The sequence below is a fragment of the Vicugna pacos genome, chromosome 15 (genome assembly GCF_048564905.1).
Source record: "Vicugna pacos chromosome 15, VicPac4, whole genome shotgun sequence".
NCBI classification, from domain to species: Eukaryota; Metazoa; Chordata; class Mammalia; order Artiodactyla; family Camelidae; genus Vicugna; species Vicugna pacos.
This window is the reverse complement of record NC_133001.1, coordinates 13,886,295-13,913,462: the sequence shown is the minus strand read 5'-3', so window position 1 is coordinate 13,913,462 and position 27,168 is coordinate 13,886,295. Positions and strand designations below refer to the sequence as shown.

Genomic DNA, 27,168 nt, shown 5'->3' with positions numbered 1-27,168 from the left:
CCCCGGGATTTGGCGCTCTCCCTCCCAGAGACCAAACGCGTCTTCAGGTTTCTTTGCTGATGACTTCTCTTTGTGGTGGTCAAGCTTCCACCCAAGCCCAAGGGACCGTCCCCGCCACTCCCATCAGGCAGGACTCTCCCTCTGCTCCCCTCCTCGTCCTCCTGCCCCCTGCCTTCACCGTGTGCGGGTACTGCTGCCCCGAGCGCCCGCCCTGTTCCTCCTTCCGCGTCCCCCTCCCCAGCCGCGGTCCGCGCGTCTGCTCCCCGGGCGCCGCCCCCCGCGCCGCGCCCGCCCCCGGCAAGGCGGGAAGTCGGGCTGGTAGCCCGCTCGGGGCCGCGTCCGGGCCGCGGGTGGCCAGTCGGCCGTCCCTCGCGGCACCCTCTTCGGCCACCAGCTCCTCCTGAACTTGGCCGGAAACAAACCCGGCTTCTGGAGCGGGAAGCTGCGGGCTTGTTGGTTGCTAGCAAGAGCATTTCCAGGGCCGAGGGTGAGTTTGTTCTCACGTGCCTCTGTCCTAACCGGGGAGTAGCGTCTGGGGAGCCCTTGTTGGCTGCTCTGCCCCAGTCCCAGAGGGTTCTGGAACAAAACTACATTCGGTGTCAAACCCCTTTTGCTCACCCTGGAACTAAAGGTAAATATGCACTTCTTTTTTATTTCTTAAGTTTTTCACGTAGAAGAGATACCCGGTAAATTAGAAACATGTAAGAGAAAGGAGTGAGCAATCAACGCTGGCATTTAAACAACACAAAAATGCCCACGCCAGGCCACACGCCCAAGGCAGCCGCGCGCGCCGGGCGACGGAGCAGCGCCCTCTGGCGGCCGCATGGGGTATCGGCCGCCCCCACCCTCCACGATCCGGAGCGGAGAGAGCCGCTTCCCCAAGTCTGAGAAACACTGGGACAATTTGGGGGGAAGGGAATTCAAGGTGTGCGACGCCAAGGTCCTGAGATGATTTTTGCGGCTTTGGGGCTGGTGCCCAGGCCAAGAACCCCAAGAAGGAGCCAACATAAAAGAAAAACCCTTGTTCCACTCTCAATGGCTGCCTGAAATTCTGTGAACACAGCGTCATCCCTCACTTTCGGGCTTTTATTCTTTGTAAAACTCAAATGCTTCAAGGAAGGGTAACCCTTTAAAACAAGGGCAAGTAGCAGGCAATGTCAAAAGATCATAGCGTCATCACCAAAAGGCATGATTATACCATAAGATGTACATTTTATACGGTGATGACATTTAGTAAGTATCATAGAATCTTTTTTCCCCCTATTAGTTCTGGGGGCATTCTTTTGTACTCTGAACAGCAGTGTTATTTTAAGCTGCCCCTCCCCCAGTGGCCATTCCTTTCATTTCCATTTGCTCCAAGATTTCTTGTCCCTGGTACATCCTAAACGTTTCTCCTCTTCCCGCTCCTCACTCTCACAGCTGCTACTGGAGTTGAGGCTCAGGCAGCGTGTTGTCTGAGTCAGGGCTGCTCCAATGGGAGCAGCTGGAGCCCGTCCACAGCACACAGGATCCTAGGTCCGCAGGACTGTCTCGGAGCCTCTCTCTGCCCCACAGGCGACACCCTGTGTCTGCCAAGAGGCGGCCACCTCGAGCTGGCTAGGGACGCCCTTCCCACAGGCAGCAGAGTACGCCTGCTTGTTTCTTTTCTATCTGGAGTTTCTCTCCAGGAGAGTATGGCCACTCCCCCATCTGGTGCAAGCCGGAAGAGGTGCGGGTGCTGGGTTTCTGAGGAACCAGGCCTGTCCCCCCCCCCCCCCCGTTCAACCCCCACTGTTCTTCCTCTGAATCTCTTTTCCCAGCCGAAAGGGTTTCCACTTCTCCCTACTGTCTGGTGGGAATTCCTCCAACTTCATACCTTCCATCTCTCTGAGGCATTTTCTGCTGTATTTACTGCTACACAACAAGCCACCCAGAGGCTTAAAACAAGAAACACACTTTCAGTGCGCCTGACTCTGCGAGTCAGCTGGGCAGTTTCTAGCCTGGCTCTGCTGGGCTTGGGTATGTGTCAGTGGTGAGCTGGCAGGTCCCTGGGTGGTTTGGGACAACCTCACTCACACATCTGGGGGTTAGCAGGCTGGCAGCTGGGGTGAAAGGGCGACAGGGCCGCGAACCTCTCATTGTTCAGCAGAGGTGAGCCTACCCCCAGCTTCTTGCTGCAGCAGCAGGGGTCCTGGGATGGAAGAAAGCAGAAGCCACAAGGCTTCTTGAGGCCCAGGCTTGGCACCGGCCACCCTCGTTTCTGCCACGTTCTCTGGTCAGAGCAAGTCACGAGGCCAGGCCAGACTCAAGAGTGGGGAAACGGCCTTTAACTCCTGCAGGAACGAGTCACAGAGTATTGTGGCCATTTTTGCGATCCAGACAGTAGCCCGCTTCTTCCTCGGGCACCCTACCAGTAAAATAAACACTTCAAGAGTATAAAGTCCCTTATAGGCACCTAGGACAGGCAACGGAGCACAGCGCCGGGGCACAGCACCCGAGCACGCCAGCCCTGCAGTCACCGCGCCTAGGTTCAAATCTGGGCGCCCCGTGTGGCAGGTGTGTGACTTGAGAATGTTACCTTACCTCTCTGGGCCTCAGTTTCCTAATCTTTAAAAATAGCAGTTGTTGTAAACATTAAATAAGTTAATCCATATTAAGTACTTAATACAGTGTCCAATAAGTGTCAGCTACGGTTGCCAAAAAACCAGCCTCTCTACCCCAAGAGCCAAATTGAGAGACGGAGGCAGAGTTTAGGGGGGATAGAAAAGAACAGCTTTGTTGCTGTGCCAGGCAAAGGCAGGCGCAGCAGGCTGATGCCTTAGAGACTGGGAGCCCATCTTAGGGTAAAGGTCCTGGGCTTTACAGGAAAATGGGAACAGGAGGGTGATAACAGGGTGTGAGCAGGGGCGACATTCCTTTCATCTTGATAAAAACTTGCTGTTGTTATGGAGGAATTTAGGAGGGTCTGCCCATTTTCTTGGGGCTCAGTCCATGGTCAGGGTGCAGGGAGGGGAGCGTGGTGGCCATAAGATCAGCTTAGCTAGAAGTACAGGCTGAGCAACTCAGTGGCCACCTTGTTCATTTTCTCCGCTTTCACTGTTGTGCCGCGAGGTGACTGCTGGCTGCCCCTCCCAATTGCTGAGGCCCCCAGCACCATCTTCCACAGATGTCCCAAAGCCCCCTCCCGCCAATGCCGACACCGGCAGCCCCCAGCCACCAGCTCTGCTGGTGGCCTCTGGTGTATACAATGCCCCCCTGAGACGCTAGTGAAATTGCCCTGTCAGTTTTTACCAGCTCCTTCCATGAAGCCCATCTGTCTCTCTAGGGCCATGATGGGCTAGCTATTAAAAAAAGGGCTCTTGAGTCAGACAGACCTGAGGTTTGCTTCCAGCTCTTCTTCCTGAGGGATTTAGAGGAGCAAACTCATCTCTCTGAGTTTCTGTTTCCAGCACTGCCTGCTGCAGAGCATCTAAGGCATAATAATATGAAGAACTGAAGACCCTGTGCTTAAAAAATTGCTGGCACTCGCAGGACACAGAGTCGTGTTGTCCCCGAAAGTGCCCCTCCCATAGGTGCTGAGAAATTGCCATGGATGAATGGTTTTTCCCAGAAATCTCCTTAGTCACTCAGAGTGCCCTCCCTCCCTCAGTCCACCCAGACGGGCCAGGATCCTGGGGAACAGGCTGAGCACTCCCTGCAGCTGCTGGCTTAGTGTCTGGTCCCTCCGCTCTGCTTCCTGAGGCCTGACCCCTGTTCCATTTTCAGTGGTATCTCTAATACTTAGCATACAACTTGGCATGGTAGACACTCAATAAATATTTGATGAAAGAATGAATGGATGAGGATGTAGGAGAGGAAAGACTTTCCCTGTACCCTCCTAGGTTCAATAGCTGTGAAATAAACTTACAACAGGCAGATTAACAGGAGGAAAGATATACACATTCATTGATTTTTTTTTTTTTTAAATATGGAACGCTTCACAAATTTGCGTGCCATCTTTGTGCAGGGGCCATACTAATTTTCTCTGTGTGGTTCCAGTTTTAGTATATGTGCTGCTGAAGTGAGCACAGCATTCATTGATTTTTAACATTAAGTGGATGGGGACATCACAGGGAAAAAAGTGAATATCCAGAAAGGAGAGGAGATTGAGAGCTTATATACCTTTATAGGGGAGGGGAAGTTTAGAGGAAAGACAAACAGGCCCTTTGAAGAATAGACGGGTCATGTGATAATTTGTGACAGAGTTTGCCTGGGTGTGGGGTGAACTTCCAGCATCCACTCCTGTGACAAGAGTCAGTCTTCCCTGGCTGGTGAAACTCCCGGTGGGGGGATTCATGATAATTGAGTTCCTTGTGGTGCATCTGTCTTTAGGCAGATGAGGGGAGTTTGGAAAAAGCCTCTCCCTGCATTTGCTGTGTTTAAAAAGTGCCTTCAGTTCAAAGTAATCAAAATAGCAAAGCAGCGTATTTTGGGGTGTCCTGAGCTCCTTCAGGAATTTCACTTCAAGGTCGTCTGATAGTTCTTCTCCTTGGGTGAAACCAGCTTTTTTGGGATGACTTCTAAGCCAAGCCAGCTTGTTAGGTGGAAGGGATGATGTTTTCAAGAGCTGGGAGGGGTGGCCCTCCTCAACCTGGCTGCCAGGTGCAATCACAGAAGCCCAGGCTCACCCAGGGACTCGGGGGCAACTGGCATGGGACCTGCTTCAGTGTCCAGAACTGGGCGTTAGCCCTGATTTTTGCACATTCATCATTTTCACTGAGTCTCTCCCAGGATTGAATCTTCTCAAGCTGATGGTGAAGTGCCCCAAATTCCAATGATGGTTCCCACAGAGTTCAGACCCCAGTGGAAGATGGATGAGGCTGGACAGGGGTTAAAAAGCCAATTCCATTCCTAAGTGTGTGTTTCTGTGTGTCTAGACACAAGTGAAAAAAAAAAAAGTCTCTCATTGCAACTTGATACTTTAAGTGATTCATGAAATGAGTTAATATTCACTAACATGTGCCAGGCAGAGTAAATGTGAAAGCCAGGGGCAAAGGCAGAGGATGAGGATGAGGACGGAGATGAGGGTGACGGTGAGGGTGAGGGTGAGGCTGGCTGTAGAACTGATCCCAGGTCACAGATTGGCCTTAGGGAGCCAGGGTCCAGGAGTCTTGTTAGTAAGTCAGTGAGCCAGTCAGACAGGCCCCATTCAAACCCATGGCCTGGGGAAGGGGGCAGGTGGAGAGGGAGCAGCAGCTCCTTCTGTGATGGTGGAACTAAAATATCTGCTACAAAATTGCAGGAGAAGGTGGGAGTGGGGCTCCTGGTATGAAGAAGGCTGAGTTCATGAGTTTTGTTTTTGTTTTTGTTTTTTTTCTTTGCCTGCTGCACCTTTAGCCTGGCTCTTTTGAAAGACGGTTGTGTACCCATCCGCAAACACATCGACCACGCCCATCTTTGAAGGATGGTAGAAAATCGTGGAGGAGGTGAGTGGGCAGCGCGTGGAGCCTAGTTGGAGCCTGAGAAGGCAAGGATCTTCTTTGGACACACAGTTCTGGGACAGGGGAAGAAGATTACCACCTTCATCATATGAGACTTATAAACCCTGGATCTTAATTTCGTTTCCCAGGAAGAGGTCTAATTGTTCAAAGGATAATGGAAGTGAGGCTAAGGGTGTGCTGATTCTGAGCTGGGCCCTAAAGTTCCTTTATGACACTCAGACTGTCACACAGGCTGCAAAGCCCACCAGGCAAAGGGTGGTCTTTGGCCACTGACAGCAGAGTGAACTGGGCTGCGTGCTCAGAACTTGTCCCAGGACCCATCCCAGATCTGCCTAATCTCCAGCTACTGGGCTCTCTCAGGATTGAGCCGGGGACTCCAGATTTTAAATATGTTCCCCAAGTGACCCCAACATGCCTAAAGACTGAGGCCCTTGTAAAGTAGGTGGATGGGGGTGGAGGAGGCCAGTGGCTCCCAAGCCTGGTGGCTTGAGAATGGACCTGGAGCTTTAAGAGATAGCCTCCGCCCCTGGTTGATGTGAGGTGGGCCCAGGAATTAGTATTCTCATCCCATTCCTCAGATGATTATGTTCATTAACCAGATTAGGTATCCTTGGAGGGACCTAACTGGGAAGAAACTTTCCTGATCTGTTACTTGACTCTGAAAATCTCCCCACAGCGTCTCTTCAGTGAGACTGCGACCTTCCGCACAGACCCCAGTGCAGGCTGAGGGCGTGGAGATACTGGGGTCATCATGTTGTTACCCCTGCCCTAGGCTGATTGGGATATAATTGGCATATAACATTGTAGAAGTTTCAGGCATCCCACATTTTAATACTAACTTAATGCAAAACGATTAAAATCAGAGTGTTAGCTAACACTTCTATCATGTCTCAGATTTAGTATTTCTTTTTTTGTGGTGAGAACATTTAAGATCTACTCTCTCAGCAACTTTCAAGTGCATGGTACGGCATTATTAACTGTAATCACCATCCTGCACAATAGATTCCCCAGGACTTACTCATCTTCCAACTGGAAGTTTGTTCCCTTTGATCAACATCTCCCTGTTTTCTTCTGCCCACTGCCCCCAGCATTCTACTCTTAGTTTCTATGCACTTGGCTTTTTTAGATTCCACATATATAAGTGGTGACATTCAGTATTTGTCTTTCTCTGTCTGACATCTCACTTAGCATAATGCCCTCAAGGTCCATCCATGTTGTTGCAAATGGCAGGATTTCCTTCTTTCTTGTGCTGTGTAATATTCTATTGTATATCTGTACACCACATCTTCTTTATTCATCTGCTGATGGGCGCTCAGATTATTTCCATATCTTGGCTGTTGTGAATAATGCTACAATGAACATGGGAGTGCAACTGTTTCTTCAAGATTCTATTTTCATTTTCTTTGGATACCCAGAACTGGGATTGTTGGATCATATGGTAGTTTTATTTTTAATTTTTTTGAGAAAACTCCATACTATTTTCCATAGTGGCTGCACCAACTTGCATTCCCACCAATAAGCGCACCAGTGTTCCCTTTTCTCCACATCCTTGCTTGTTATTCTCATCTTTTTGGTGATAGCAGTTCTAACAGGTGTAAGGTGAGTGGAACCATTGTTTTGAAATATTTTTGGATTGATAAAAACCCCAAACATGGCCTCAAAGTTAGTAGAGTATTTGAATCCCAAAAGCAAGAACTTCCCCAAGGAGAATCAGCTTTTTCATGTGCTTTTGGCCTCAAGAGAGGACATCTGACCACCATTCTGCCTCCTGCAATTCAGAACAGCTGGCGTGAAAAGTCAGCTATCATAGAATTCTAACACACACACAGCACGCGGGTCCACATTGGCGAGGCTCTGCTTTCTGGTACCACCAGCCATGGAGGCCGCATTTTGCCAGTTGGTGAACTTTAAGACAACCTGGCCTCAGGCCTCAGCCATCACCTAAGGCAACCTTCCTCTTACAAAAAGCCTCTCTCTTTTATCCCAAAACAACACTGCATGTAATTTACATTCTAATTAATATCAAAATGGGCAGGGGGTCCACAAGATGAAAACTATTTTCATAATAAGATGTTATTTGCCTTTTTCATTCTCATTTTCTCATGAACGTGTGAAGCTATGTGCTTTGGGAAAACTCAGTCTGATATCACAACAGAGTGAGCTCAGAAGCAGATATGAGACTCCATCTGTCTTTTATTAAGCTAAACATTTAAAAAAATTGCAGGAATGTAAAGTGGTGCCACCCTTCTCACTAACACTTTTTGTTTTGGAAAATAAGTTATTTTAAAAAATATGTTAGCAGAGTGCATTTATTATTGTAATTTTAAGTAAATAAACGCAGTAAAAAATTACAGTTTGATTTCTACTATGGTAAATAGAAAGTTCGTTGAGGTCCTCAATAATGTTGAGTATAAAGGAATCTGGAGAGCAAGAAGTTTGAGAACCTCTGCCTTATTTCTTAACCAAACTGTAGATTGCTCCTTGGGCTTCACCCAAAGTTTTCAAGTGTCTAAGCTCCCCTTCTTCACCAACGGTTGGGATCCACTTTGGTGACAGTGTGTCTCTCAGACAGCTGCCTCAACGCTCCCTACAGCCCTGAGCGTCCCTCCTCCTGGCCTCCCCTCCCACCTTCCAGGGTGAGAAAGCCATCCTTTGACCCTCAGCAAACTTAGGATGGGGACAAAGGACTCATGTGCAGTTGGGGGAGCAAGGGAATGAAAACACAGTCATTGACCTCAAGGGATTTCTGATTTTGTGGGCGATACGGACAGGTAAGCAGTTGCCCAGAAGATACCTGTCATTGCTGTTTTCCAGTAACACCCCAAGAGGAAAGCAGGTATTGAGCCAACCCTCCCGCCTCTTTCCCTCCCGCAGCCCCAGGTTCGCGAGATCCCCGGTCCCGCGCGCCCCCTGCAGGTCGTGCCTCGTCTGAGCAGCATTTTCCCTCCGGAGCTGCAGGACGCGCACTAGGGTTAGACCTCTAGTCTGGTGGCGGCAGCTCTGGGACCCCATCACTGAGGATCTACCTCGGTCCTCCGCGGCCTTCTGTCTGTAACTCTGGGCACGTTTACCCCTTGGTGACTAATTCCAGCCCGCTTCTGCCTCTTTCTCAGCCCTTTCTGAGCGCTAGGCATCTTGTGGCTTCCTGCCCCCCAACAAAGCCATTTGTAGGTGGCAGAGAGTATGTGCCACTGTAGAAATGTTATGTGGTGCGGATTGGATCCAAGTCCAAGGAGTGGGATGCCAAAGTTTCACTTCTTACTGACACGCCTCACAGCAAATTATCTGATGGCTAAAGCAGCTCTGGATGTCGGCGATTGAGGGACATTCTTTGTTGGCAGATTCCTTCAGGAGGGGGAAAGGGAGTCTGGACCTTCTGAATCTCATCGGCTTAGGGTGGATTCTTTGCTACGCGAAGTACATGGTCGTACTTTCCGCGTTCTAAGGTGGGCATCGGTACTCCAACACCTTCACCAGCCCTTAGAGGGCTTTTTTTCAGGGGCATAGGGATCCTCCTATTATAAACAGGACTTCAGTGAGCTACTGTAAAATCCCCCAACACCTCAAAGTGAGTGTGCAGATGAACGCTTTGACCCTGGCTTGCTCGATACAAAATGAAACCCTAAAATCCAGGAATGAAACACCCAGGTGTCTTTCTTTTAATCAAACCCTAGAAATTCAGGATGAGAATATCCTCAAACTGAACAGTATTGGAGGTTGGAAGGGAGTTTCAGAGGCAGAAAGGTATCCTTGGGGACCTGCCTAAGGGCTCTCCTACTGTTCTGACCCACAGTCCATTAGCAGGAACCTCATTGCCCCGTAAGCAAACTCAACCATCTTACCTAGGGGGGTTTCCATGGTAACCATCAAAGACTGATCCCCTTTTCTTTCCTACAGATGTTTCTTCCCCTCTCCCCACCAATAGTCACTGTCAGACGTGCCCTAGAACTGGAGTCTATTGAAATACTATTTGCAAAGATATTGTTTTCCCCTTTCCATCCATGTTTCAGGAAAGTAGAAACCGTTTCATTAATGTCCACCAAAATGCCCTTTAAAAATAAACCGGTAATGTCAGGTACATGGGGATTTATTTTATTATATTATTCTTATTACTTTTGTGTAATAATTTTAAATTTAAAAACTTTAAAATTTTTTTTCTAAAAAAATTTCAAACGAAGAAGAAAGGAACATTCCACACGTTCTTCTTTCAACATTTTGGGGGAAAATCTGGTCTTTGTGGAGAATAAGAGGTTATGAAATAAATACCGTTTTCTACAAAAGGAACTCAGAGGTTGTAAAACCTCAGTCCTTATTAAGGGCATGGAAGATGGTATAGCTGAAGACTTTAGCTTTGAAGCACAAGAAGAATATAAATAAACCTTTAAAGGATAATAAAATATAGATATTTAGGAGATTTCTTTTCTATTCTTTTAATTAAAATTTTTTTCTTAGTTTTTTTTTTTTTCCTTAGGGGATATTTTTAAAAATCAATTAATCACACGATCCTTCCTCGGTCCTCTTCCCATCTTTTCCCCAGCAGTCTTCTTACCCTTCACAGCCTTTCAAACTTCCTCTCTGAGAAACCCAGCCAGCGTGATCACCTACTGCTTTTGTCCCAGACAAGGGTTGGGTAAACTATGGTCCTTGGGCCAGTTCTGGCCCAGGGCTTGTTTTTGTCTGGCCAGTCAGCTAAGAATGTTTTTTTACGTTATTCAAGGGCTGTAAAACAAGCAAACACACGAAGCAGAGCATGGACAGAGACTGGATGTCCACCCTGTGGCCGTGTCTGATCAGTGGACCATCTCCGCCGGCTGCTGGAGTCCTGGTGAAAGGTGGCTTTTCTTCCATCCAGGCAGCAATGACAAGAGGTAGAGCCGAAGTTGCCATGCCGACAGGGAATTCAGTTCTTAAAATAGACGACTGTGCTCAGGCATTTTCGGGGTGGGTGGGTTTGGAGGGAGGGGGTTAGGGAGAGGGGTGGGGAGAGATGATCAACGAATGAGTCAGACCCAACTGGTGACAGCTGTTCCATCCTCCCTCTGGTAAGACGGCGGGGAGGAGCCTCTCTAAAACGAGGTCTGAAAGAGACATTTTCCTTTCAAAGGGTAGGGATGGCTCTGTTTCCTCACACGGTTTTCCTGCCTGGCAGAAGGAAATTCCCCCCACCGCCTCTGCCGCGTCCCTCGCCCCCCGCAGCCTCCTCCCTGCGGAGAACAGAAGTAGGAACACGCCCATCTCACAAAGCCTGCCCCGTCCCGCGATTCCGAGGGCCTGGGTGTGCGGGGGGCCAGCCTAGCGGGGGATGGGAGGAGCCGCTGTCGCGCGCGGCGGCCTCGGGGCTGCCTCCGTGCGAGGCGTGAGTCTTGTCATCAACTTCGTCATCACAATCATCGTCAAGGAACCAAAACTAGAGTGTATCACTAAAAGTGTGTCTTTTATCTGGATAGAACAAGCAGCCAGCAGTCGTTCTTTGAGAATCTCCTGTCACCCCTTTGCTGTGCCCTCAATGCCTCAAAAGGTGAACTAAGTCATTTTTTTTTAATTTTGGTAAAATATATATAACATAAACTTTACCATTTAAGCTGTATTTTAACCGTGCAACTCAGTGACATTAAATACATTCACATTATTTTGGCGCTATCACCACCATTCACCTTCAGAGCTGCTTCATTACCCCAGATTCTGAAAGTCTGCAGGAAACTGTGGGTTCGGTACCTGCCCCCCACCCCCAGCCCCTGGCAACCACTACTCTACTTTTCTGTCTCTGTGAGTTTGGCTGTTCTAGGAACCTTGTATAATTGGAATCGTACATATTTGTTCTTTTGCGTCCAGCTTATTTCCTATCTTTAAGGTTCATCCATGCTGAAGCGTGTGTCAGAATTCCATTCCTTTTTAAGGCTGAATAATATTCTGTTGTATGTAGATACACATTTTCTTTAGTCCATTCATCCATCAATGGACATTTGGTTTGTTTCCACCTTTTGGCTACTGTGAATAATGTTGCCATGAACTTTGGTGTACAGGGAGCTGTTGGAGTTCCTGATTTCAATTCTTTTGTCGGCTAAGTTCATTTTCAGAAAGAAACTAAGCCGATTGAGATTCCCACCCAGGGTGCACAAGATGCTACAGCAGCATGTTCCTATCTTTTCCATCTCACCCATTCAGGATCCATCTCTTATGAAGCCAGCAGCCCCTGGTCCCCTGTCCTCCTCCCTCCCTCCTCCAGGCTCCAGCCCCCCTGCTCTTACCACTCATTACCATGAGATCAAGGCCCTGGGGACCTCTGGTCTCAGGTCCTTCATCAAGGGGTGGAGAACTTTAAAATTGATAGTTAGTTCCTTCCTATTTTTCACAGTTCAGCATCAACAAAGTAAAACTCTCTAGATTTAATGCCAGTTGTATCTTTTAGCATCCTTTCAATGTTTCTGTGCACATTTGGAAATGTGTTTTTCATTTCCCACCAGGAGCAGGATAGGAAGGACTCAGTGGATAGGAGCTTTTTGGTTGGGAATGGGGACATGGACTCAGTTGGCTCACCTGGGCTGAAAGGAAGGAATTTTATTTCATGGCTGGGCAAGATGTTCTTTTTTTTTTTTTTCTTTCCTGGAGGTGCTCTACTTAATGCTGATCAAAAGAAAGTGGGGCTGTGGATAAAGCTCACACCTAGGGAGGAAGACAGAGCTGAGAGAATAGCAGAATGTGGCGCTAGAGTCCTGATCCTGCAATGCCTGAAGCTTACTCTACTCCAGTTACCTGATAATAAGCTAGTGAATTGCCTTGTATTCTAAATCTGTTTTGGTAGGGCTTTCAGACCCTCAGGACCAAAAACTTCCTTTGTTTCTTTATCTCGAGAACAGTGGGAAGTCATTATAAGGTATAAGCAGGGAGAATCCGGGAGAGGGTGACATGATCAGATTTGCATAATATGATCACCCTGAAATCTGGCTGTAGGGTAGAAGTGGGTTAGTGGGGAGCTGGAGTGGTTATGGTTAGAGGGGTGATGCTGGACTGTTCTGGTGAGAGGTTATGGAGAAGGAGAGAGGGGAGCAGATCCGGGAGATTTTAGGGAAGCTAGGTAAGTTTGGCAGAAGTTAGTAAGTTTTCTATATGAAATCACTTTGATACCCAACCCCCGCCCCCAAACACACCAAACACACCCAGACACATAGATTCCAATGCCAATGGTTATCCAAAGCCCCCACCCCATTCCTACTAATTTTGGGGAGCAGGGAAGAAGTTTTCATTTCTCAGGGACGTTTCTGCCTCTTAGTCTCCCAAGTCTAAGAGTGGTTTTGTTGTTCTGCCAAGTCATGGCTGGTATGAAACTCAATTCTTCATGGGTTTCCATAAAAATGGCCCCTCACTTAGACAGTTGGGCATTTGTGAAACTTGTTCCGAAGCAGCCTGGCCACAGGCCACAGCCAGATCAACCCAGTGTCTTCAGGAGGACGAGAGGTTTAAGAGACACTGATTGATTGAGGCCTCCTTTGCGTAGGAAAGACTTAAAATGATTTCATGAAGCAAACATGCGTTGGGCACTTCCTGCGTGTGTTATGCGGTAGCCTGTGGCGCTGGGGCAAACAAAGATGAAATCATCCCTCCGTCCTCAAGGGTCCCACTGTGGAGGGGAAGACCCACACGCTGCTGACTGCTGAGCAGTGGACCAAAGCCACTGAGTCTGTGCTGTTAACTGAGTACAGACTACGGGTTCCCAGAGGGAAGGGATTCTTTTGGGGTAGGAAGGTGGGTTGAGTGATTAGAGGACACGACACTATTGTGGGCATTTGAGGCACAGTGAGAGGTGAGGAAGTGCCTGGCCCCCTCCGAGAGTGGAGAGTAGGGAATGGTCATCAGAGGAAGTGTGCCCGGAGCTGGGACGGAGGGGCGGGAGCAGGCCGGGCAGGTCTTGCCATGCGGTGCCCAGGAAACGTGCTGCTTTTCTGGAGGTGATGGTTGGGCACCCAGCAAGTGTGTTAACTTGATTCCTTATGTCCATTCCTCCTTCCATCCATGCCAGGGAAGAGCAGGGGGCGGGACGGGTGAAAATCTTTAAAGTATTTGCTTCCCTTAATCAGCCCAAGGCTACCGACCTTCTGGCTCCTTGGAGTCTAAGAGAGAAGAAAAGAGTGGCTTGAAACTGAGAAAATACTTGCGTGAAGGAGTAAAAAGCGGCTTCCAGTACAACACTTATTTGGAGATGGAATGAATAAATGAGATAAAATTCTAAATAAATATCTTGCATGGTACTAATTGCGTTTTAAATGCTGCTACTGGAGAACAGATAAAACGATGCTGTATTTCATTAGTGGCTCCCTTAATTCTATGGTATTTGCCAGCAAGCCCTATTAAAGCACTCTGTAATTAAAGACCAGTTCTGGGTCCTGTAATTTAGAGCATTATCAAAATATGGCAAGTGACTGGAGGTAAGGAAATGGAAACACACACCACTTTCATAAGGTCCGTGTAGATCACAGAGTGTGAATTTTAAAAGCTCAGCCTTTGTACCGCCCCTGCCAGAGGGGTCTTGTCCACATCAGTGTTTTCCATTTGATGGGCAATCAGTTACATTTTTATTATTCCACAGGAGTGTAGGTGGAGAAGTAAATTGGTTCTTTTATTGAAACAATTTTTTTTATTGTGATATAATTCTCATAATGTAAAATTACTACCTTAAAGTGTACAATCCAGTGGTTTTTAGCATAGTCATAGGTTTGTAAAACCATCTCCAGGACTTTAAAAAAATTTTTTATTTATATTTTTGGTGGGCGGGGGAGGTAATTAGGTCTTTTTAAACTTATTTACTTTTGGAGGAGGTACTAGGGATTGAACCCAGGACCTTGTGTTTGCTAAGCATGCATTCTATCATTTGAGCTACACCCTCCCCCTTAACTCTAGGATATTTTTATCACCTCCAGAAGAAACCCCATACCTGTTGGCAGTCAGTCCTCATTCCCACCCGTCCAGCCCCTGGCAACCACTAATCTACTTTCTACCTCTATAGATTTGCCTGTTCTGGGCATTGCGTGTAGATGGAATCAGACAGTAAGCTTTTGTGACTGGCTTTTCTTAGAATATTTTCAAGGTTCATCTGTGTTGTAATAGGTATCAGGACTTCAATCCTGTGTATGGCTAAATAACATTCTGTTGCTTGGATGTTGCACTTTGGGTTATCCATTCATCTGCTGATGAACATTTGGGTTGTTTCTACTTTTTAACTGTAATGAACAAGGCTGCGGTGAACATTCATGTACAAGTTTTTGTGTGAACCTGTGTTTCCAATTCTCTCAGGTCTGTACCTCAGAGTGGAATTGCTCGGTCATATGGTAAATCTATGTTTAACCTTTTGAGAAGCTGCCTGGCTGTTTTTCCACAGCAGCGGCACATTTTATATTCCCAAAAGCAGTGTATGAGGTTTCTGATTTCCCCACGTCCTCCCACTTGTTATCATCTGTTGGCTGTTAGTACAGCTCTCCTAAAGGAGAGAAGAGGCACCTCACTGTGGTTTATCCATCCTTTCACCATGAAGATAGCCATCCTTTGCCCCTGCTCCTGGTGGTGAAACACATAGATTCTCTCTGTGTTACCCCAGCAGGAGAGCCTCTGTGGTCCTTCTTCCGTTCCCTCCATTAGGAACTGGCCCGGAGACACCTCCTGACCCACGACACTGCGGCAGAGGGGCAGCGGGAGCCAAGTGGATGGAATCCAAATCCTGGTCCTGCCACTTCTTAGCTATGTGATCCCGGGCAAGTCACCAAACCTTCCTACACCTCATCTCTAAGATGGGAATCACGTAAGGGTGCTGCTGGCTTTCAAGGACTCTACGAAACAGCTCTCTGTGAACATCTCACCATCTCTGAAATCAGGACGTGTCTTAACCTGTTTGTCGGCCAGGCTGCACCCGGGACACACACGTCACTGCCCGGACATCACAGCTTGCCGCCGGGCTGTCGGCGCCAGGGAGAAAACCCCAGAGACAGCAGCGGAGCGTCCTTGTAGCAATGCTGGGTGACCTGCGTCAGCGGCGCTCTGGGTTCACTGGACAAGAATGTGGGGAAAACGCAGGCCACCATGACTCTGAGTCCCGGGGTGATGGGAAGCGGGACTGCAGATGTGAGGAAGCTGGGGGATACCCTAACCAATTTATTACTCATCTTTTCCTTTTTATCTATGCACAGGAGTGATGTATGGCAACCATCTTTAAAGCAATCGAAGAGAACCCTGTCAATAAGTACAAAATAAAAATTGTAAGTACTAAGAAACTCTTGTGTCAATTAATTGGCTTTTTTTTTCTTTTTTAGGGGAGCATAAAGTTACAACATGGGTTATAATCACTGATGAGCTACAAGTACCTACTTCCCACAGTAAGAAGCTGTGGAGCAGACCAGATGGGACAATGTGAATGAAACACTTACAACAGGGCTTGGCCAGGAGCAGTGCTGTTACCAACACTGATGTTAAGAGTGTTATGGGTGGGGAGGGGATAGCTCACTGGTACGGTGCCAGCCTAGCATGCTTGAGGTCCTGGATTCAATTCCTATGTACCTCCATTAAAAATAAACAAACCTAATTATCTCCCCCACCAAAATAATAGTAGTAATAATAAATAAAAGGGACGAAGAGAATTTGTTTTTTAAAGAGTGTTATGGGTACCAGTGTATCTAGTTGGTTTATCTTAGGATGTGTGTAATGGTTACTCAGCTTTCTACGAGTGAGCCCCTCTTCTGATCCTTCACTGAATGACTAATCCTGGAGGAGGGAAAAGCCATAATTAGTGCTTATTTCTTTTATAGATCTCAGGAAAAAAATCAATAAAATCAGCTGGCCTGAAGAATACAACATTTAAAAAATGTTAGGCAAAGACTCTAATGGAAGAGGCTTACTGTGTGCCATTTGCAAGGCTGAGAGGTGACCCAGAGATGTTGGCTTCCTCCTCAGGGATGCTCACCTGGCACTGTCCAGGTCAGTGGTGCCCAGCAGCTGATTTCTGGGCCCCCACGGGTGCATGCGGTTCAGCGTCTCTCTCTGTCAAGCCCGCTAACTCTGGTCCCACGTTGCGTGAATCTCTTCCCAACGCCAGGTCAGTGACTTCACGTCAGTAGCTTGAAACTGGCTGATGCCTGAGTATTGACATGATGGGAACTGGCAAACACCATGTATCAGGACTTTTGGGAAAGCTAATTTGCTAGCATATCACTGCATCAAACATCCTGAGTTCTAGGGGTAGAGGTGCTATCTGTAAACTCAGACCCAAACCACAAGTCGAGGGCCGCTCACTGGGTCAGCAAGTATGTTTGCGCCTTTGAGGAGTTTCGGCACCATGGGCATTTGCCCTACTTCCCTGGATACATATTCTTGCAACATTGTCCATTTCCGTGGGGCCATCTTTAGGGTATGGGTGACCCGCTAGAAAGTTCGTCTGGTTCCTGTTTGTGGAAGGAAAGTCAAAATAGAGTCAGCATTGCTAAGAGGTTCTCTAATCGGAGCATGGGAGCCACTGAGGAGGTATGCCTTACGCACGCCTCAGCCTGGATGGAATCTGAACTTTGACTGCTTATTGTCTTAGCACAGGCATCTGGAACATCTGCCCAATGTTCCAGAAACTCCAGATACTTATCGGACCCTTACCCTAAAATAACCCATGACAACCTGTCCCCTAAGGACAAAGATCTTCTAGTTCTTCATCACCACGGTCAGTCCTAGTTCTTGCCAGACGGCCTAACCTTCTGGCTTTTACCTCTGTAAGCCCCTGACTCTCTCCCTTCCTGGAACACTCTTTTGGTTTTACCCGAAGCTGTGTCTCCTGAACTGCAATTCCTAAGACCCCCAGATAAGCTCTTGTCTAATCCTCAGCCTTCTGCGTTTCTTGGTTGACGTGTTTCAGCTGCAAAACATCTTCCAGACACTGCACAAGCCTCTCCTGGTTTCCATGTGGCTGGAGTTAGGCTGAGAGTTCAGGCTTCTGAAGACTGAGTCGGGACTCAGAGTGGAACAGAAAGAAAGGCCCAAGGAAAGGAGACAGACACTAAGGCTTATTTGACAACTGGAGAGAGGATGGAGACAGGCCTCCTCTTAATTCCTCAGTGTAGGTGGACTCAGGGAAATTATTAGTGTGGTTGGAGGCACCGATCTCCGGCTCTGCTCCGACTCCCCAAAGGGAATTCTGCAACTGCCAGCCGTTTCTCTACCCCTTCCCTCAACTCCTCTCAGGAGGCTTAGAAGATGCAGTAATAAATGCCAAGCAAGAGAAACAAGGCGAGAGGAGAAAAGAAAGCCAGGTTGCCTGGGGCCTGGGGCAGGTGGGGGCAGTGAGGAAGGGAGCACGAGGAGGGGGAGCTGGAGAGGAGGGAATTAGATGGGGGGAAGGAAAGGGAATCTGACTATGATTTGATTATTTTTTGAATAGGTGATACATGCCCAAGGTACACGATCAAAAAAATCTCCCTCACCCCCTGCCTTTGGCTCCAGTACCTCATTGTTTTCCTTGGATGTTAACCCCTCTTATCAGTTCTTTGCATATCCTTCCAGAAATTCTCCAGGAGAGAAGTTCTCAAACTCCCGGGTGGATGAGAATCACCTGGAGGGCGTGTGAAAACAAAGGCTGCTGACAGCCGCCCAGTTACTTTTCTGATTCAGAGGCTCTGAGTGGGGTCTGAGAACTTGCGTTTCTAACAGGTTTCCAGGTGATGTGCTGCTGGTCTAGGGAATCTCATGCTGAGAACCCCTGTTCTGGGGGGATTCATAGGAACTCTATCTTTTTTTCTGGAGTACTTTGAGTATCTGTTCCTGGCAGTGGAAATGTCCCTAAGATACCATTGGTGTAGCACAATTCCTGCCTGGACGCCTTCTCTATGCTGGTTTCCTCGCCGGGAATACCCTCATCTCTGACCTTCATTTACCCAAGTCCCAGTTCAATGTCTGCTTCCTCCAGGCAGTCTTTCTTGGTTCTTCCCCTGCATGGAAGAAATCTGCTCCTTTAAACTCCCATAGCAGTGTTTGTCCATATCCCTCTAAGGGCACCTGCTATTTTATTTATTAGAACAGGATGTTAAATGGGACTCTTTCTGCTTTGGTTTTTACAAGTTTTGTTAAAGAGATATCAGACCTTATAGTGAGTTTGAGAGATCATTAAGTGCAGAATTTAGATCTCAAGACCTTTGGACTTTCCCTGGTTACCTTGGGGCTATAAAATTGTTAATAGGACTTTTGGGGACTTGCTGGGAGAGGGCTGTGCTGGAAACCTGGAGACGGGAAGATGAGATTAAATGGGGTGTCACTTCCTTCAAACCCAGAGAGAAGGGGCTTCAGTGGCTGCTTGAGAGCTTGTGTGGGCTCTTGGCAATTGGGAGCCTCTCAGGACCAGGGCCAGATTCCTGCCTGCCTGAGAGAGCTGAAAGCTGCCTGGGGCCAGGCAGAGACAGGAAAGGAACTGCCCTCCACCCAGGGCAGAGCAAGGGGAGTGTCGCTAAGGAGACATCTTAAAACCCACGCAATATGGCCAGGATGGTAGGGGGCTGCTGAAAGGAAGGGAGAGGTGACCCTCCAGATTCTATGATCTGCAGTGATGGAATCCTGGCAACTGCGGGTAAGCCCCTGGTTTTGGGGGAATCTCTGAGGACTACCCAGAGTGCCCACGAGCATAAGAGTTATCTTTACCCACCGCCCTTTGGAGGACCCAGTGTCTGGAGACAAGGGCATCTTCTTGGATTCTGCCCTTTCGCTCTGTAGGCAGGGACCCTGTCGGCTTGCTAGTGGGAAAGGGGAGGGGGAAGGAGAAAAAGCCCCTGACCTCCCTTCTCAGGCAGCCAGGGAGATGGAAGAAAATGTAAGGCCAAATCAAGTTCAGAGTTTTGATTATATCGGACTGGACATTCTAATCACAGGTGACATGGTTGTGCCTTAAAGGGGTAGCGACTGTAATGCTGCCAATTCCCTGGAGTGGCAGGACAGTCCGTCCCTGCTGGAGTTTCCATCTGGGACTGGCAAAGTTGTCCTCTTGATTGTTTATGCATTGTGATTGTTTAAAATACCACACACACACACACATGCACACTACACAATCTTTTTACCACTTTGCTATAAACTTCTTGATTCATGGCTTATAACACCTTTGTGACCCTTTGGCACCTAGCACCATACCTGGCAAACACTAGGCACACAAGGGGTGTCTGCCCACTTACTCCGTCATTCTTCTATTCAACATTTTCTGGAGAACCCATGCTTAGCACTAGTGACAGAGCAGGAAATGAAATGATGGTGCCTCTTGTCTTTCGGGATCTTGCCGCCTGCGGGGGTGGTTTAAGAGAAGCCTGTGTACGGCTCACACCCCTCCAGGGCAGCTCCAGGGGGAGCAAGTGCAAATCCCTGAGGGGGCCAGGCAGGTTCATGCACCTGGGCAGGTATAAGACAATAGGGGCATCGGCAGCTTCGGTGGGACAGGACACCCGCCGCGCCCCTCAGAGGGCTGCAGCTGCCCTTTATTGCCTTCTGAGGATCCAAGCTCATTTGTTCAAAAGCAGTAAGAAATCTGGGTTTTTATGTGACACGTCCCCAACGAAACACATTTGTGGGCTGGTTCAGTGCAAAGGTTGTTGGCTGGGGCCCCTGTGTCGTGGGCACTCTCCTGGTTTTCTCCTGCAGGAAGAGGGGCTCCCAGTAATAGAGGACCAAATGCTGCTTCTTTAGGAATTAATAAGTCAAGTTTTGGAGAAGCTTTACACAAAGACCTTAACTTTATTAAAATACTCCTTTGGCCCAAAGAATAAATATTTTAAAAATCCCCACCCTAAGTGCTTAATCTGGTAAAATGTGCAGCAAATAAAATGAACGCTTTAAGAAGAGTTTGCTTCCTGTTTCAGAAGAGGCCCCTCGGCTCTACTGTCTGATTACAGAGGAGTGTCCTTTCCTGCCAAGAGTATGACCAGAAGCCACAAACAGACCAGGCCACCGTTTGAGAGGAACTAGTCAGCAAGCTGCATTAACTGCAATTTCATTACCTTGAAAAGGATTCCATTAGTTGGAGACTTAGTGATGGCTTCTGGGGCTGATTCCTCCTTCTGGGTGCCGTCCAGTGCACCCTGCCCTGGGATCACAGGGTCCAGCAACCAGGCTGGAAGTGGAGCTGAAGAAGTTCTGGGAGACAGTGCATAACAAGGCAGGCAGCCCAGGAGAGACAGCTAGCTGGGACGCCTGCTGTCCGAGTTCTGTGTCCCGCTCTGGGGACAGACCCAGGGTAACACTATACAAGTGTGATGTATAGTGACTCCTTCTGGTACAAATACAGTCACATTTCTTATTTTTACCATTAATAATTCCCATATACCTTTATTAGCAGGAGACCTATTTATCTACCTGTTGAGCTGTCCCTTTAAACTTTCAAGAATCCTATATCCTTAGTTCAAAGACGTCAGTGTTACGTCTCAAACCAGGTCACCAGGGCTGTTGTTTCACTTTTCACCACAAGGTGGCACTGTTGAAGCCTGGTTTTGCGCCGGCCAGCACACACTTGCTTTGTACTTTGGTGATGCCCTTGCCTGTATAGGTCCTTGCCAGCCCTCAGTACTGCCACATGCCAGGTTTTAAGGTGGAAATACTTTAAATTAGTACACATGTGTATTCCCAAAGCCTGACCCTGTGCCAGGGTGAGGACTGCCTTTATGTACTGGTATGGAGGTCACCATCCCAGAATCCCCATAACCTCCTGCAAACTTTCCCTTTGTGGCCCTGGGGGTCCTTTCCTGCTATCAGTCTGGTCGATGACATCCCAGAGTTTTTGTAAATTGAAATCTCACTGAGCTTGAGGTAAAGGATTCTCAGTTGCTTCCCTCCTTTAAGACTCTGACATGGCTCTGAAACGGTGTCCCTCCCTTTTCAGAAATCCACATGACAAGGGGTCTTAGCGAAGGACTTCCTTGCTAAATCAAGTGAAAAGTCCTGTTATTCCTTTTAATTATCAAAGATAGAGGTCTTCTACCCAGGGCAGGGGAGCTGTTTGCAAAAAAATTTTTTAACTCAAGGGGGCAAGTGTTTCTCTCATAACGAAAAGGCTGATCCAACATGACTCTTCTGACTACACAGAGGGGAAGTCAGTAACTTCTTAAAAATTGATTCAGACCTTGCCTCACTCTGCTCCCTATTCTAGGTTGCTGAATGTAAGAAGAGACAACTGAGACTCAAGGGAAATAAATGAATTGCCCAAGAGCACACGGGGAGTGAGAGAGGAGCCACGAGGAGACTGAAGTCCGGGCACTTTCCACTTCCTTTCCCGAGAGGTTCTGTAGAAGGAAGAAGGAAGGTAACCAGAAGTCAGGGTAGTCAGGAAAGGCTTAAGAAGAGATCAAGTCTTGGCCTGAGCACAGAACTAGGAAATTGAGATTCTCCCAGGAGATGGAGTGGGGCATCCCTGCATGGACCACATTTAGGGGGCAGGAACGGACCAGACAGCTGGAGAGGGTCCCCAAGGAAGCACCTCGTGCTGGAGCAGCCCTAGAAGGGCCAGAGGCTGCTGTGGCCAATCACTACATCCATTCTACCCTAGTCCTTAGTTCAAGGCTTCCTGGAATAATGCTTTCTTGTCTCAGTCTCCCTTTCAGCTCTGTGTTTTCGTGTGGCTTGGTTTTGGCCAATGAAATATAAACAGAAAAGTTTTGTAGAAACTTCTGGGGATCCCACTTAAAATAGAATAAGTTCCCCTGTAACCCTTCCTCCTCCCTTCCTATATCCTGATGTCTGGGAGGTATATGTGATGGCTGGTCCTCTAGCCATCATCTGAGACCATGAGTCCAAGGGCCACACTTTAGAAATGATGCGGTGGTGAACCTGTAGCCTCTGCAGCTATCTGGGGCTGCTGTACCATCCCTGGACTGCCAATCTGTGACCTTCATTTAGGAGAAACTTCTATCTTGTTTGCATCATGGTTATTTGGGGTTTTCTGCCACATGCAGCTGAACTGCCTGCCTAGATTACTGGGGAATCCCCGAATACCTGGCCAAGGAGTCTGGACTTCATCCTGTGGGTCAATGGGGAGCAAGACAGTGACAGGACAAAAGCCGTTCTTTAGTAACAGTCATTTGGCCACGAGGCACGGCATCCATGTTGCGAAGAAAGTGAGGGCTGTGGACCAGCTAGATGACTGTTACTGTAACTTGGCTGCTGGGAGGGTGAGCGAGTGGAGGCTGTGTTTAACGTAGTTTCTCAGCTGGTTGCTCTGAGATATCAGGCCGGCCACCAAAAATTTTGATTCCATAAGATCTTCATAGCTTTCCAGAGGGGCAGCAAAACTGTGAGACTGACAGGTCCTGACATAGCCCTCGTAGGCTGAGACAAGGCAGTGGTTAAGAGCAGAGTTTTGGCATCAGATCTACCTGGCCTTCAAGTTCTGGCCTCTCTTTTGGTAGCTGTATGACTTAAGGCAAGTTATTTAATCATTCCTGACTTCGGTTTTCTGATCTATGAAATAAGGATTAAGATATCTATTTCACAAGATTGAGAGCTAAGACATGTGAAAAGCTGAGTGTGGTCTCTGAGCTGGCCTGATTCACAGCTGAAATGGCCATTAGTTATGTGTCTTATTTGAGTCTCAGGTTTCCTGATTTTTTTTTTTTTAATGGAGCTACTGGGGCTTGAACCGAGGACCTCGTGCATGCTAAGCATGCGCTCTACCCCTGAGCTATACCCACCCCCCTCCATCCTGATACTTTTATCAACGGGACCTATTTTTTAAAAACTTTTTTATTGAGTTATAGTCATTTTACAATGTTGTGTCAAATTCCAACGTAGAGCACAATTGTTCAGTTATACATGAACATACGTATATTCATTGTCACATTTTTTTTGCTGTGAGCTACAAGATCTTGTATGTATTTCCCTGTGCTATACAGTATAATCTTGTTTATCTGTTCTACATTTTGAAATCCCAGTCTGTCCCTTCCCACCCTCTGCCCCCTTGGCAACCACAAGTTTGTATTCTATGTCTATGAGTCTGTTTCTGTTTTGTATTTATGTTCTCTTTGTTTTTTAGATTCCACATATGAGCGACCTCATGGTATTTTTCTTTCTCTTTCTGGCTTACTTCACTTAGAATGACATTCTCCAAGAACATCCATGTTGCTGCAAATGGCATTATGTTGTCAGTTTTGATGGCTGAATAGTATTCCATTGTATAATTATACCACATCTTCTTTATCCAGTCATCTGTTGATGGACATTTAGGCTGTTTCCATGTTTTGGCTATTGTATACAGTGCTGCTATGAACACTGGGGTGCAGGTGTCTTTTTGAACTAGGGTTCCTTCTAGATATATGCCCAGGAGCGGGATTCCTGGGTCATATGGTAAGTCTATTCCTAGTCTTTTGAGGAATCTCCACACTGCTTTCCACAGTGGCTGCACCAAACTGCATTCCCACCAGCAGTGTAGGAGAAAGGGACCTATTTTAATTTGATAACTACAGAATATATTTTGGCTTGAAACTTTTGGATGAATTGGATACTTTGGATAGGCCAACAACCTGTTTTATATTCTTCTTTTAAATGATCAAATCATACAAAAAACTTTTTATTTTCCAGCCGTATTCAGGGACGACCTTGTGTGGTACTTGACAGAGCAAGTTAAGTTGTTTGTGTCTGATTTTTAGCTCTTGTGCCTTTGGGCAGCACAACACTACGGCTCTGGGAAGGATGCACGGTCCACTCTCCCACCTCTGAACACTTACATAAACCCGCCCAGCTTCCCGCTCTTACTTCTCTCTCCACAGAGGACCTCCCCTCCTGCTTTGCTGAGAAAATAGAAGTCAGTAGGAAGGAACTGCCTTAACTTCCATCTCCCAAATCTCAAGTCTCCTGTGCCCAGACCCCCACCTCCAAGTCCCCTTGTCTGAGTGGAGCGGTGTCCCTCCGGTCACCAAGGCCAGGCCCCCCCAAGCTGGGCTCGAGACCCCCTTTGATCCTGGTGACAAATTACATAGGGATACAGATTCACCTTTGCAGACCATGCCTTCCAGGGAAGACTGTTTGCATCCCAGAGTCCACAGCAGAAGCTGTCAGCCTCCCTCTGGCAGGACAGGGTTTATGAAGGAAGCTGATCATTACCATGTCAGGGCTGTGCACCTGGGTGAGGTCAGAAATAGGCATCCCTGTAGCCTGCTGGGCTCCTCAACGTCAGAGGCTGTGGGGAAGGAGGAAGGGGAAATGCAAGCATGGGGAGCAAGCTGGAGGAAGCTGCTCTATCCAGGTGCGTTGTTTGGATCCCGGACCCCTCCTCCTAGCAGCTGTGGCTCCCGGGTGTCCTGGGAGAACCTTCAAAAGGCAAAGACAGAGCAGGGTATAGTTCAAGTGGTCGGGCACATGCTTAGCATGCAGGAGGCCCTGGGTTCAATCCCCAGTACCCCCTCCAAAAATAAATAAACCTAGTTACCTCCCCACCCCACCAAAATAAAATAATTAAGCAACACAATAATAAGTAAAACATTAAGCTATTAAAATTTTTCTTAAAAAAAAGGCAAAGGCAGAGCTAGTTTGTTGTAATTCGGGAAATTTGGACATGCTTGTAAGGCAAAAGACATTATAGGTGACAGCAATGCCATGTCTGTCCTCATCTCCAGGAAGTGCACTGTAACCCAGATTGGCAGCGGCTGTGACACCCTTTGACCAGGGCTGACTGCTCCTGGGTCCCAGGCTCTGCCACTTTTGTGGTCCCCTTCCATCATAAAAACTGTTATATTTTATTACTGAGTTGGTATAAACATGATCATTTTAATATTATGTATTAAAACATTTTGTCCAACTTAAAAGTTTACTTTTTTTCTCCTAATTTAAAAAAGAAATTTAATTTCTCTTCTGGTCGTAGGTGCTGGGGGAGCCCGAGGCTTCCGTGCAGACACAGCCGAGTCCGAGAACCACCCCACGTGCAACCCGTCCCACAAATGGCACAGACACAGCATCAAGAAACCCTGGTCACAAAGATCTGAATCTCTTAAAGGGGTAGACCCAAGTTCCTGAGAAACACGCGCTTTGCCAGGAAGCACAAGGTGGGTCAGAAAAAGATGCAGGCCAGCAACTCCAAGTCACGGCCCTTGTGAAGCCCGAGGGCAGAACGGGAACTCAGATCTCCTCCAGGGCTGCACATTTTACAGGCAAGGTGGAGGCCTGGCAGAGAAGTCCTTCAAATAACTGGCTGGACCCACCCCAGTGTGGAAAAAAGAGTGTTCTGTGCACTGTCCAGGCATCGAAGCTGTGGTGTCTCAGCCCAGCTGGAACCGCTGTGAGTGAGTGAGGAATGGGGAGGGACCCTAAAATGCTCTCGACTGTCGGCACACTCTTTAATATTAAGCCTCTGTAACCTTGAGTGGGTTCATCCTTTTTAAAAAAATTTAACCAGTCGGTGTAGGTTAGGTTATGCTATGGTAACGAATGATGCCCAGACCTCAGTGCTCAAAACAACAAAGATTTCTTTTATGTTCATTCCACCTGCCCATCTCGGGGTGGCTGGGGCCTCTCCTCCGTAGTCCTCATTCAGGGACCCAAGTTGATGGAGCAGCTGCCGTGTGGACTGGTGACAGCAGTCGTGGCAGGAAGACGGCAAATGTGGCAAACTGTGGGTCGGTTCATAGAGTCGGCCACCTGAAAGCGACCCAAGTCACTTTCACCCACTGTGGCTTCCCGAAAGGCCTCACTGAGAGGGTGGGGAGGTGCAGCTCCACCATGCCTCCAGCAGGGGGAGAATGAGACCGTGGGTGCCAGCCTTAGCGATCACTACAATACTGTTAATCCTGTGGATTTTTTTTTTCCATTGAATTCACATAAAACCTGTAATGGTAACTACTAGCTCCTTTTTAGGGTTGAGGACACAGCCTGGGTCCTTGCCATCCCTGGGGACAAGAAATGCATCTCCCTGCCACACCGCAGGTGACATCTTGTAGCATCTAAGAAGCAGCCAACTCCCGGGGGGGGGGAGGTTTCCCTGCTTCCAGGTGAGACTCACCAGCACTGGCCCTGCCTGCTGCTCTGAGAGGCAGGGGTTGAGGGGTTGGGGTTACAATAGGTTATAATAGGGCCGAGGTCTCCAAGGGAGGGGAGAGGGGGCTTCTCCTGATAAGTTTCTTGGGGTGTGAGGTCTTTGAAGAGTGAAAGGAATGTGGCCTTGCACTTTGCACACCCAGCTGGTGAAGTAGGACAGGCCGTCATGTGTGGCACTCTTCATGGGACTTTGGGACTTTTGTGGACATGGTTGGGAAATGTAAATAATGATGTTGCACCAGGTCCAGAATATAAGCTAGGTGAAAAAAGCAGGCTACAAAAAGTATGACTAGACTGCAGTTTTAAAAGTGAGAGTGTGTGTGTATAGCAAGTATGAATCTCAGCCTGCAAACTATATGAGTGAGAAATATTTAAGTCCTTTATTTCCTTTTAATCAACTTAATTTTGCCTCCAAGCCCTCACTCGTCCTGGTGGGAATTTGCCCTCAGTGACTGTCAGGTCTCCCTGTCACCACAGTTGTGCTGGGGTCCCTAGTCCATAGCAGCAATACACCAGTATGCTCCTGTGATTTTTGACCGTATATAAGCACAGGTCCCAGTGCAGCCGTCCCCCTCTCCATTCGGTCCCTTTGGGCTTTATTGCCTGGCCTGCGTGCAGGAATCTTGGAGAGCCTGGAGACTCACTTCCTCAGAGCCACCCTCTGAAGCATCATCTCTGAGGTCTTGCTGCCTCCCTCCTC

At 47.9% G+C, this 27,168-nt stretch overlaps 1 long non-coding RNA gene and 1 other non-coding gene across 3 annotated transcripts; one reads left to right on the top strand and one right to left on the bottom strand.

Annotated features, from left to right (window-relative positions):
• The first annotated feature begins 302 nt into the window (after positions 1–302).
• LOC116279420 (uncharacterized) lies at positions 303–26,077 on the top strand. Of its 2 annotated transcripts, XR_012058938.1 has the most exons (7): positions 303–631; positions 5,356–5,444; positions 10,177–10,327; positions 10,907–10,977; positions 13,535–15,703; positions 16,395–16,536; positions 25,300–26,077. It is a non-coding gene; the product is annotated as an uncharacterized lncRNA (long non-coding RNA). The 2 variants fall into 2 exon arrangements; XR_012058937.1 differs by having other exon boundaries at positions 10,907–15,703.
• On the bottom strand, positions 3,941–4,047 carry LOC116279440 (U6 spliceosomal RNA). Its single transcript, XR_004188804.2, has one exon. It is a non-coding gene; the product is annotated as a U6 spliceosomal RNA (small nuclear RNA).
• Positions 26,078–27,168: the final 1,091 nt, after the last annotated feature.